The sequence below is a fragment of the Carcharodon carcharias genome, chromosome 3 (assembly GCF_017639515.1).
Source record: "Carcharodon carcharias isolate sCarCar2 chromosome 3, sCarCar2.pri, whole genome shotgun sequence".
NCBI classification, from domain to species: Eukaryota; Metazoa; Chordata; class Chondrichthyes; order Lamniformes; family Lamnidae; genus Carcharodon; species Carcharodon carcharias.
Window position 1 is genome coordinate 54,697,430 of NC_054469.1, and position 13,650 is coordinate 54,711,079.

General features: G+C 39.8%; 1 protein-coding gene across 12 annotated transcripts in view; it reads left to right on the forward strand.

Moving 5' to 3' along the window:
- abi1a (abl-interactor 1a) overlaps positions 1-13,650 on the forward strand; it is a 107,852-nt gene that overhangs the window by 65,829 nt on the left and 28,373 nt on the right. The gene's annotated exons all lie outside the window — the stretch shown is intronic.

The following is a 13,650-nucleotide window of genomic DNA, read 5'->3' on the forward strand; positions in this document are numbered from 1 at the left end:
ATCGATTCTAAATAGTTGAGGCCCCAGCACTGATCTTTGTGGGACTCTACTTGTCACATCTTGCCAACTTGAAAATGACCCGTTTATGCCTACTGTTTCCTGTTAGCTAAACAATCCTCTATCTATGCTAACGTTTATCCCCTACACCACAAGCTCTTATTTTGCGTATTAATCTTTGATGTGGCACCTTGTCAAATGCCTTTTGGAAATCTAAGCACAGCATATCCATAGGTTCTCCTTTATCCTTGTTGCTTATTACTAACTCAAGCAACTCCAATAAATTAGTTAAACACGCTATTTCCTTTCACAAAACCATGTTGACTCTGCCTGATTGCATTAATATTTTAAATGCCCCACTATAATAATAGATTCCAGCAATTTCCTTGCAACAGATGTTAAGCTAAATATCTCCCTCCTTTCTTGAATAGACGAGTCACAGTTGCTATTTTCCAACTGATAGGACCTTTCTATAGGGAATTTTGGAAAATTAAAGCTAATGCATCTACTATCTCAGCAGCTACATTCTATAAGACTCCAGGATGAAGTCCATCAGGTCCTGGGGACTGCCAGCTTCTAGTTCTAAAAGCTTTTTATTCTTTCATGGGGTGTGGGCATTACTGGCAAAGCATTTTTTACCCATCCCTAATTGCCCTTGTTAGCTTATTTCAGAGGGTGGCTAAGAGTCAACCACACTGGGTGGGTCTGGAGGCACATGTAGGCCAGACCAGCTAAGGATGGCAGATTTCCTTCCCTAAAGGGCATTTGTGAACTAAATGGGTTCTTACGACAATTGATGATGGTTTCATGGTGATTGTTAATGAGACTAGTTTTATGTTCTAGATTTATGAACTGAATTCAAATTCCACCAGCTGCTGTGGTGGGACTTGAACCCATGTCCCTAGAGCATTAGCCTGGGTCATTGGATTAACTAGTTGAGTGACTTTATCCCTACACCACCATCTCCCCCAGTTTCCTTGGTAGCCTTTCCCTGGTGATTGTAGTGAAGTTCCTCCCTCTCTTTCACCACCTGTTTCAAAATTATTTCTGGAATGTTATTTGTACCCTCTACTGTGAAAACAGACCCAAAATATCTGTTCAACTGATCTGCCATTTTCTTGTTTTCCATCATTGATTCCCCATGCTCACTCTCTCCAGGACCAATGCTTACACTTTTTTTCCTTTTTAAATACCTGTAGAAACCCTTACTACCCACTTTTGTATCTCTAGCCACCTTTCTCTTGTACTCTAATTCCTCCTCAATCCTTTTACTCATTCTTTGATTATTATTCATATTCTCTACTGACTTGCCACTCATCTTTGTGGAATTATACATTTTTTTTTCTTTCAATTTGATATGATTTTCAACTTCCTTACTTAGCCATGGATGGTGTGTCTTTCCCTTAGTCTCTCACTGGGATGTATCTTTTCTGAGTATTCTGAAATATCTCCTTTAAATATCTTGCAACTGCACCTCTACTCACCTATCCCTTAACTAATTTCTCAGTTCACTTGAGCCAGCTCTTCATCGTGCCCTCATAATTGCCCTCATTTAAGTTTAAAGCATTTGTCTTAGATCCACTCCTCTCTCTCCCTCAAACTGAATATGAAATTCAATCATGTTATGATCACTGCTACCTTGGGGCACTTTCACTATGAGAGGACTAATTAATCCTGTCTCATTGTACATTACCAGATCTAATTTAGCCAGCTTCCTGGCTTGTGCTGCCGTGAGAAACAGTCCCAAAACAGTTTGGCAAAGGTAGCTTCGATAAGGAATTCCTATCTGATCTGTCCAATCTATATGTAGATTAAAAGTTACCTGGAAAAATCAAAACGAATGTTACACATGTTTTCAATTGTAATATAGTCCAATACAATGATATTTTGTTCTTGTGGGGGTAAAGAACTGGTTACAACAGAGTTCCATTAAAGTTATATAATCAATATTTTATAATGCATTATTACCCTTTAATGCTTTTTAGAAAGCGTAGTATAAAAATGGTGTATTCTGTGGAATTTATTTTCCTTTTAAACAAAGGTCAGCCTTTTGCTGGACACACCAGTTCAAGATTCAAGAAATTTGAGGTAATTAACTGAGGGTGGTGTTCGTCGGGTTTCTAGTGCAGATCAGAACTAAGCACTGGAAAGTTTCTGTCAGCAAAGCTACAATTTGTGCATGCTGTGATTTGTGGCACCACAGATCACTGAAGTGTATAATGTATTGCTATTTTAGTTTTAAAAAAAGCAAACCAGAGGTGCAGAGATAAAATAGCCATCTCCTATGTCTGCACACTTCTTGGTGTCATTACAGAAATGCAGCATTTTGCATTCAATACCTCCATTTAGATTATTGGTAAAGAGGAACAACAATGTCCTGAATACCAAATCCTGTTGGGCTCAACTACTGACTCCCTCATGCAGAAAACCTATGAGAATGCCTGTGCACTTGTTTCAAATGTTTAGCAGCTTTATCTAAGGCTTTTTAAAATCTAGACATATATTTATCGGGCTTCTACTTTTGTAGCTTCAATAAATTCAGTCAAGTTGGTGCAACACTGCTTGTTTTTCTTCTTAGAAGCAACTTTTCCATAGCGAGACTTCCTAATAACCTTGTATCTTGCAAGACAGCCATCTCTAATTAATTACCCAATTGAGCATGCCTATATCTAGTCATGTCATTCATGTTGTCAGCAAGTCTGTCTGCTTCATGGCCAATTCATTACTTTTGTGGGCAAATGGCAGCCATCTTGCACCAGTAAAATTTTATAAACAGCAAAATATGAATCATCAGTTTTGGTGGTGTTGATTGAGTAAATGTTGGCTAGGACACTATGAGACCTCATTTCTCTTCAGAGAAGTATCATGAATATTTTGTATCCACTTGAGCAGCCAGGCTTTTGGTTTCCTGTTGCCCTTGCAGGATGCCACTTCAGACAAGATAGCACTACTTTATTGCAGTACTGAAGTTAGTTCAGGGCATGTTCAAGCCATGAATTGGAACTTAAGCCATAGGAGTGTGTCTGTGTGATATCATTTATCAGGAGCTAGCCCACTAACCATCCAAAATCACTCCTTCACCTTGACCCTAACACCTGTTGAAGAGTTTGCTTTTAAACATAAAACAATTTCATATGGATCACTTTCAATTTTGTCAATATTAAGTGACAAATCAAGGGTATATGAATAACAGGGAACGTGACCATGACAGCAGGATTATATAACTTCATACAAAAGTAATTATATCCAAGATGGGGAGGGGAAGGGGAAAACAAAATTACATCTGTGACCACAGAAATTGTATACAAAAGCTGCTTTCATGTTGTTGTCTTCAGATTTATCACACTCAGACTGAAAACTATGTATTTCTCTACAGCTATCACCATTAAGTATCTCGCAATACATTTATTTCTGCAAGTTACTTTTGAAGTGTATTCAAGCAGAATGGTTTTGATGTTTTGGGACAGAGCTTATTTTTGCCTTTTGTTTGAAACTGACCTATCCCATTAGTGATGGGCAAGTGTTAAAGTGACAGTCCTAACTTACAATAAGTTCATTTTTTGGACTTTGTCACTGCAGGTAGTGTTTCAAATCCAGCTAACCGAAAACTGGAGTTGTCTGAAAACCGGACGTTTTTATAAGCTGCTGTGTATCAATTTCAATCGTTGTTAAATGAGTAAAATAACTTACCAGAACAATTCGGCTAGATGCTACTTTGGTGCAGTGGCGTGCCAGATTCGTCATCGGCTTCGCATGTCAGTCTTTTCGTGCATTTGGAGTAGCCTGAGGGACCCTTGACCCCACCTGACCAGGTTTGGTACAGTATCTCATTCATTGAAATGAAGTTCAGATTTTCTTTACTCAGAACTGTCAAGTTTCAAAATCTGGCACAGACTTGGTCCCGAGGTTGCTGCTTTTGAGATGCTATCTGTAGCTTGAGTGTCAATTTAAATTAGCAGTGCAATGGGCGTTTTTATTTTTGGCTGCAGAATATGAATGCTCCCCTCTTGCCACCTCCTCCCTGGTCAAAATAAAAGAAAATTTGGATCTTAATTTTTTTTCTGTGCATGGGATATGAGTATCGATAACGAGACCAGCATTCGTTCCTCATTCTGAACTGCTTTAGTCTGTGTGTTGTAGGTACACCCACAAGGTTGTTGGGGCCGGAGTTCCAGGATTTTGACCCTGTGATAGTGAAGGATTGACTTCAATCCCATTTCGTTTGAATTGTCTTTTTTCCCTGGCTATGTTCCATCAAAATTATTTAATTAGCCTGTTATTTTCTTGCTTTGCTGCTAATTTGCTCTGAAAGTGTAACTTGCAAAGACTTATCACCTTTCAATGTCATTATTAAAATAGATCTTCCTATCACCATTTAATTTTGATCATCTACATAAAAGATTAGATATACTGAATAAACTTTATTTTCAATTGCATACTTTGAGTGAATTGCATTAATATTCACCAGAACTGGTTTTGATGGGATTCAACTGAAGCTTGAACAATTGAGTTTAATTAGACTTGCATGGTCTTTGCCTTTAACTATTTTCCTGATGTGACATTTGACATCATCCAGTATGTAATTGAGAAAGGAAATGCCGAGATGAAATCTGACCCTGCTTCTGATTGCTATTAAAACTGTCTAATTGCAGTGACACACAAACTAATGGCAAGAACTTGGATCAGGAATCTGTTGGCAGAGATGTGCTGCATCCATCCTTTTGGTAGAGAATCAAGAATGATGCATATGGAAAATCCTTGCATATACTGTTAATTGTGGGATCTGATTGTGAATCTGATTTCTGTTAACTTGTGTAATTTTATACAGTGGACCTCATTCATTCTCCATGATGGAGATTTCCTGTTGGGTAAAGGAAATTGGCTGATAATGGAGGTTACACTGGACTTAGTATGCTTTATCAGCTCTTCAGAGAAGTCTTTTATGTGAATCATTTTCTGTTTTTTAAATCTGATTTGTTCTCTAGCTGAAAGGTTTGAAGTGATAGAATTCAAGGAGGTAACACATTAAGAGGAACAAAAGTAGTAGCAATTGGGAAATGATTGGACATGATAGCAGTGGAGAGAAGAGCTAGAACACCAGGAAGAAAGCAGACTTCCTTGCATTCTGTTTCTTTTGAAATTTTATTCTGTAGCTGACAAAGATTTGAAGAAGAAATGCAGATTCTGGTGTTGTTCAAGCGCTTTCATTTCTGTGAAGCTCTTCCTGGTTTATAATTTGAACATCCAGTTTCTGCTTAATGGGGTTAAAATTTATCATTGTTGCTCAATAAGACAAATGGGGACTTCATCCATTCTCTGGAACTATTCTGTACAGTCACTAAAATATTATAGTTTAATTGACTGAACAGCATGGACAGTCGGTAGATTGTTGGAAGTTGGGTGTAATCCTGGTTGCTTGCATCATGTCAAACCTGATTAATATGTGACTTAAAGTCTGCTAGATTTGGTAAAGAGCAAGAGAAACTTTAGGATGTTAAGATATATTGAAGGGTCACGAGGACTCGAAACGTCAACTCTTCTTCTCCGCCAATGCTGCCAGACCTGCTGAGTTTTTCCAGGTAATTCTGTTTTTGTTTAAGATATATATAGTTAGTTGGTTTCATGCAGTGGTGAGCATGTAATCAGTAATTTAAAATCAAACCCTTTTATATTGACAGTTTTAACTGCTTTTATATTGGCTTCATTTTAAGATCCAGCTTCTCCTTTGATTCTGCTGCTGAGATAAAGGAGTGGGACTTAACAGTATTGATGCGAGATTCTGGTAATTGTTAATTAGTGCCTTACAGGCTGGCATTCTGACAAAACCTTCAAGTTCTCACCTTTTACCATGCTTCATTCTTTAGATAGTGTAGGTTATTTTAGATTCAGTTCTTTATGGCTGCAACCACTGCTACTTAGTGGCACACCTTTTTTTCCCCACATTATGCTTTTTCAACATCATATGCTCCATTTAATGGTCTGGCTGATCAGCAAAATCCATGTCACAGCTGTGACATGAACTTAATGAAAGATCAGGGTGAAAGTCGAGCTTGCTGCCATAAGCTGCTCAGCTACTGTATACGTTTCTAAAGGGCAAGATCATATTGTTTCCCGTGTCATCCTCTGGATTGGAAATTCTGCCTTTATTTTTCTGTACAATACCTGTCGCATGCAAATAAAATAGCAGTGGCAAATCTGGTTTTCTAATGTCAACAGCTGCATTAGTTTTTAGCAAGAATGCACCCTTGTCCTTGTATTGATTTCAAATCTTGTGCTGAATAGGACTTGGTTCAATGTGCCAGTTGCTTTTACATTGCTGCAGTGCTGCTTGAGACACTTAAGTCTTTTGCTGGCCATTGGCAATACCCAGGTAAACATAAAGCCCAAGGGACCACCAGTGGCTTTACACTTCCTTCATCAACCAGGCACGACTGGCCTTGCGTTACTTCCTTGATTGTAGACTCAATCAGTCCCCATCCTCCTCCAACACCCTCTGATTAAACTTATTTTCACGTTGAACAAGTTCTCCTTTCCGCTCACTTCTTCCAAGTAAGTGTTGCTCTGGGAACCTCATGGGTCCTACCTATGCCTGCTTTTTCATTAGGATGTGTGGAACATTTTTGTTCAGTCCTACACTGCTTCTCCCTCTCACCCTTTTGACTGTATCGGTGCCATTTCATACTCTAGCCCAAAACTAGAAAAACTTCAAGTTTCAATTTGCATCCCTCCCTTGCCTTCACATGGTTCATCACTGACTTTACTTTCACTTCCTTGACTTCTGTACCTCCATTTCTGGGGGTAGACTGTCGACCATGGAAAATTGATGAATGATCATTGATCTGAAATGTTGATTCTGTTTCTCTGTCCACAGATGCTGCCTCACCTGGGTATTTCAAGCATTTTCTGCTTGCATACCAAGTACACTTGTCAGATTTGTAAATCGGTGCTGGCTGGGAAGACACACAGCTCAAAATGCAACTTTAAAAAAAGAAAATGGCTGTATGAGGAAGGCAATAGAGCATGATAAAAAAAATTATCTCTTTTCTGCACCCACACCCAACTTCATGAAGTAAACTCATCTTACTCCTTTAATGTTGATGGTTGTTGTAGAAGTGTGTCCCTTTTAATTTTCTGCTCCTTTAATGACTTGGCACTGTGCTAACAAACAACCAAACCCTTGGAGGTGATTTGAGTGATGCCAGTGACACAAGTCAAGTCTGCATTATTTTCTCCAGAACCAAGAGGGCTGAGCTTTTGGCCAATTTGCATAGGTTAATGATTCACTTTTGCATTGTGACTGGTGAGTAATTGCACATGTAGAAACTTGTCTATGTACAGTTCTTTCCTTGCTGGATGAGCCTGTTGTATAAGTTGGGGAAAAAAACTCACTTAAGGAGGTCATCACAGCATTGAAGTGTTTCATAATAACATGGCATTAAGTTGAGAGGGAATAGAACAATGGGTTTGAAAACAAAATAAAAGTTACTGATACTCGAAATCAAGACAAAACAATGCTGGAACCATTCAGGAGGACAGTTGGTCTCTGGAGAGGGCAGATGTGTTAATATTTCAGGCAGGCTGCCTCTGTCAGAGAATTGATTTGAGGGTGAACACCTGAAATGTTAACTCATCTAGATAAAAACAAAAAACTGCGGATGCTGGAAATCCAAAACAAAAACAGAATTACCTGAAAAAACTCAGCAGGTCTGGCAGCATCGGCGGACAAGAAAAGAGTTGACATTTCGAGTCCTCATGACCCTTCAACAGAACTGGGTGAATCCAAGGAGAGGGGTGAAATATAAGCTGGTTTAAGGTTGGGGAGGGGGTGGGGGGAGAGAAGTGGAGGTGGGTGGTGTGGTTGTAGGGACAAGCAAGCAGTGATAGGAGCAGATAATCAAAAGATGTCACGGACAAAAGAACACAGAGGTGTTGAAGTTGGTGATGTTATTTAAACGAATGTGCTAATTAAGAATGGATGGCAGAGCACTCAAGGTACAGCTCTAGTGGGGGTGGGGGGGGTGCATAAAAGATTTAAAAAATAATGGAAATAGGTGGGAAAAGAAAAATCTATATAAATTATTGGAAAAAACAAAAGGAAGGGGGAAGAAACAGAGGGGTTTCAACAAATTCAACAACTTTAGATCTTGAGCTCCCTCCTCCATCCCCACCCCCTTTCTGTTTCTTCCCCCTTCCTTTTGTTTTTTTCCAATAATTTATATAGATTTTTCTTTTCCCACCTATTTCCATTATTTTAAAATCTTTTATGCCTCCCCACCCCCGCTAGAGCTGTACCTTGAGTGCTCTGCCATCCATTCTTAATTAGCACATTCGTTTAGATAATATCACCAACTTCAACACCTCTGTGTTCTTTTGTCTGTGACATCTTTTGATTATCTGCTCCTATCACTGCTTGCTTGTCCCTACAACCACCACCCCCCCCTTAAACCAGCTTATATTTCACCCCTCTCCTTGGATTCACCCAGTTCTGTTGAAGGGTCATTAGGACTCGAAACGTCAACTCTTTTCTTCTCTGCCGATGCTGCCAGACCTGCTGAGTTTTTCCAGGTAATTCTGTTTATGTTAACTCATCTGTTGTTTCCACAGATGCTGGCTGACCTGCTGAGTGGTTTCAAAGCAGTTTATTTTCGCTGTAATTAGTGCCATATATGAGAGCAAGCCTGATCTTAAATAGGCTGACCTATATAGATGAGATTGAAATGTTGTCTGTATCATCAATGATTCATTCAGTAGATGTTTAATTCAATATTTACATTAATAAATATCATAATATTTCATAGCAGCATAACCACTATTGGCAAAACCTCACAGCCTGGTAACGGCTAGTTGAGCAATGCTTGCTTCAATCTTGCATTGAGTGTACCTGGTCAGTTTTTTTAGGTTTTGGGGAGGTATATACATGCACATATGCTGATGTGAAATATATGGAGAGAATTGCACCTCTTAACTCTGTATGAACTCTAATTAGACTTCACAGCATTTTAATTGGAACTCTTAAGTGGCTTTAAATTTGAATCTCACTTGGAAGGTGTGGGTGGGCCTAACCTTTCTAATTCTCCTTTCTACTCTTCTGAATCTGAAGGGTACTTTTGAACTGAGGTTTGCTGCAGTTCTGTGAAGCCTTACATGGTAGGTTTCCTGATTGGCTTGAATTGAAAATGGCACAGTTTAATACTATTCCAGGTCAAATGCAGCTTTTCACTTTGAAGATGCTTTAATTGATGCACGTTGCTTCCTTGGATAATCCTGAATGGCTGTCAGTCATTTCCTTACGTTCTCATCATGTTTGTTGAACCAAAAATCCTGAGAGGTTACAGCACAGGGACACTTGCACACATGCCAACAAGGCTAATTTTCCCTCCTGCTTGCTCCCCATTTCCTTTAACAAACAGATTTTTGATTTTTTTTAACCAACTGTCTAGCCTGATGTTGTGTTAAGTCTGGAGAAAGAAGTGATGCACAAACATTTTATGATAGCATATCAAATCGGTGTTTTGTTGTAGGTTTTGAAATGGTTTTGTACAGTACTTGGGGGTGGGCGATCTTAGCAACATTCTTTTGTCCTAATTTATTATTAGGGTAGAGTTCCATGTCTCCCGCACAAATTTAAGTAGTGATTATACATCTGGATAATGTTGGTGTTAGATCCCAGGACTGATCTGCCCTTAGTTGATAGTCACTTGTGTTTACTTGGTAGGGATCACTGAATAGAAATGAGAATTGTGATCCATCCAACAAAAGTTGATTATTCTCATCATCCTACTATATGGACAGACTTGTGGATCATCTACTTTAACAGCAAGTAACTTGACTGTTTTCCCCTTGTACTGTCTACAGCATCACTACCATCGAGTGACAGGATAGTGCTTGAGTGTAATTGGAATTGAGTCTACGATCAAAGAGGTCCAGTTGTGTGGTGCAGATTTGTCATTTGCATGCCTAATGGTATAAGCCCAAAAGCTATCTCCAATACCAAGCTGCAGGCTGGATGTCACAACAGAGGTGGCCAGATGAAAGGAGCTTTAAAGGACCACCAAAATCTACCTAAAATCTTGTGAAATTAACTGGGAAGATGTTCACAAATCATAGTCTATCAGGTCATTATCATGTCTGCCTGATTGGTTCAAATGAGTTTGAGGCTGTGAAGTTGAGATCTTGCTGTCAAGCATATGGCATGCAAGCCAACTCCTCTGCCTCACCTGACTTTGTGGTATAATTGTATTCCAGGGTTGGGCTATTCTCCCATCAGTGCCAGAGTCTTATTTGTTGATTTGACAAGGGAATTATCTGGTTTTCTTAGCCAGCCGGAATGTTAGGGATTGAGCCTCAACTCACTGGTCACCTCAAGTGCACATTAAGCATCATTTATACTGCCAGTTGGACTAGACCTGAAATTTTGTGAACCTAGGTATTTTTTATTTCTTCTTTGGTATGTGAACAAGGCCATCATTTGTAGCCCATCCCTAAATGCATTTGAACTGAGTTGCTTATGTGGTCATTTCAGAGGGCAGTTAAGAGTCAGCCACCTTACTGTGGATCTGGAGTTGCATGTAGGCCAGGCAAGGATGGAAGATTTCCTTCCCTAAAGGATATTAGATGCGTTTTTGCAACAATTGATCGTTTCATGGTCACTTACTGAGACAAATTTTCAATTACATATTTCACTAATTGAACCTAAATTTCACCAGCTGCCATGGTGAGATTTGAACCCGTGTCCCCAGAGCATTAGTTGGGCCTCTGGATAACTAGCCCAGTGACATTACCACTATGTCTCAGTTTCCCCCAATGATGATTGTGAAGATGTGGCAAATTTTGTATTTGATGTTAATTTTACTTAAATTAATTTAGCATCTTGAGCTGTCATTTATAATTTTGAATTTGAGAGTCTTATCCTACCGGCAGATTTATAGATAGGACTCGTGGCTGCAGATAACCTGGAAATGGAAGTAGAACTAAAACAATGCAAGCATGCAAACTCCACTAGATAAAAGAAAACTCCTGTCTCGGGGTAGGTTTAATTCCAACAATGCAGGCTGTGCAAACTCATCGTTGTCTAATGCTTGCCTTTGTCTCAAGTCATTTTTATATTTGGCCCATGTTTTGGGAGAGCATGTTGTTGTGCTGTATTTGTATTCTGCATAAAGTTGATTTGCAAACCTGGCAAAGAAAACCAACTTGAATTCAAATAGATCTCCTCTAATGAGCCTGCAGGAAAAGGGAGTCACCGAAGAGTAGATCCCTATTTGAGCAGCAGTCATAACAGATGTACCCTCTAATTATTTTGATAATCTGCAGGTGATTTTTAAAAAATGCCAGGCCCTTTAAATTTTTTTGCTCTTTAACTTAATGGGGCCACCTTGTGTGTGGCTTGCCCAGGAACGTTTTGGTTGCTGCATGGCTATGCAGCTTAATTGGTCTTAAATGATGTGCTGAGCTGGCTGAGAATGTTCAGGAGAGCAAGATTGGAGCACAGGCTGCAGATCCAGGGGATAGAAACATAGAAAATAGGAACAGGAGTAGGCCATTCGGCCCTTCAAGCCTACTCCGCCATTCATTATGATCATGGCTGATCATCCAACTCAGTAGCCTGCTCCCGTTTTCTCCATACCTTTTGATCCCTTTCGCCCCAAGAGCTATATCTGACTCCTTCTTGAAAACATACAATGTTTTGGCCTCAACTACTTTCTGTGGTAGCGAATTCCACAGGCTCACCACTCTGGGTGAAGAAATTTCTCCTCATCTGAGTCCTAGATGGTCTACCCAGTATCCTCAGACTGTGACCCCTGGCCCCTGGTTCTGAAATCCCCCACCATCGGGAACATCCTTCCTGCATCTACCCTGTCTAGTCCTGTTAGAATTTTATAGGTTTATGAGATCTACCCCCCCTCTTCCAATTCTTCTGAACTCCAATGAATATAAGCCTAATCAACTCAAACTCTCCTCATATGTCAGTCCTGCCATCCCAGGAATCAGTCTGGTAAACCTTTGCTGCACTCCCTCTATAGCAAAAATATCCTTCCTCCGAGAAGGAGACCAAAACTACGCACACTATTCCAAGTGTGGTCTCACCAAGGCCCTGTACAATTGCAGCAAGGCACCCCTGCTCCTGTACTCAAATCCTTTCGCTATGAAGGCTAACATACAATTGGCCTTCTTTACTGCCTGCTGCACCTGCATGTTTACCTTCAGTGACTGGTGTACAAGGACGTCCAGGTCTTGTTGCACATTCTCCTCTCAATTTATAGCCATTCAGATAATCTGCCTTCCTGTTTTTTGCTACCAAAGTGGATAACCTCACACTTATCCACATTATACTGCATTTGCCATGCATTTGCCCACTTGCTCAGCTTGTCCAAAACACACTGAAGCATCTCTGCATCTTCCTCACAGCTCATCACCACGCCGCCCCCCCAACCCAGCTTTGTGTCATCTGCAAATTTGGAGATATATTTAGTTCCCTCATCTAAATCATTAAAATATATTGTGAATAGCTGGGGTCCCAGCACCAATCCCTGTGGTATCCCACTAGTCACTGCCTGCCATTCAGAAAAAGACCCGTTTATTCCTACTCTTTGTTTCCTGTCTGCCAACCAGTTTTCTATCCGTTTCCATAAATTAACTCCAATCCCATGCGCTTTAATTTTACACGCTAATCTCGTATGTGGGACTTTGTCGAAAGCCTTCTGAAAGTCCAAATAAACCACATCCACTGGCTCATCATCTCTTCTAGTTACACCTTTGCAAAATTCCAGTAGATTTGTCAAGCATGATTTCCCTTTTGTAAATCCATGCTGACTCTGTTTGATTCTGCCACCGTTTTCCAAGTGCTCAGCTATTAAATCTTTTATAATGGAATCTGGAATTTTTCCCACTACCGATGTCAGGCTGATTGATTTATAATTCCCTGTTTTCTCTCTGCCTCCCTTTTTAAATAGTGGGGTTACATTAGCTGCCCTCCAATCTGTAGGAACTGTTCCAGAGTCTGTAGAATCTCAGAAGATGATTGTTTTACGTGGGCTGCCATCTGTTGAACTGGACCTGGTAACTTTATTCAGTGGTCTTATTGAATGTGCAAGATATATGTTTTCATGATCTGAAATAATATAGGAATGTCTTAATTCTTTAGGTTAGAGAAAGTAGAATTGGGATATTTTGTATTCATGGGACTAATCGGTTGTGTGCCAGCCCAAATAGTTAGACAATTTAATGCATTCTACCTATGTGGATTTGCATACTGAGACTGGATTAAGCACTTGGTAGACACCAGTTAAACCCTAATCAGCTATGTTCACACTCATAGCTTTGATTGATTTAGCTTCCTTAATAGCCTTTTAATTGTGCAAATACTTTTTTTTGACCAAATAGCTACAGAAAGTTGTACACGTGATCCAGTTTAATACAAGCCTCTGTGTTGACGTAAGTTTTGTTTTCACTTGCCACTTGCATTAAACTTAATGATTGAGAGGAGCTAGCTGCCAATAATTCAGAATAGTGACAACATGTCCATCCACCTGCATCAAGTTTTGAGTTCCAGCACTTTAATGACTAGGCAGAGCGTTGGCAGAAAAGGAAACACAAGCAAATCCTGCACTCTGGACCCCACTACTTTGTGGGAGGTCCTGCTGCATGTGCGCA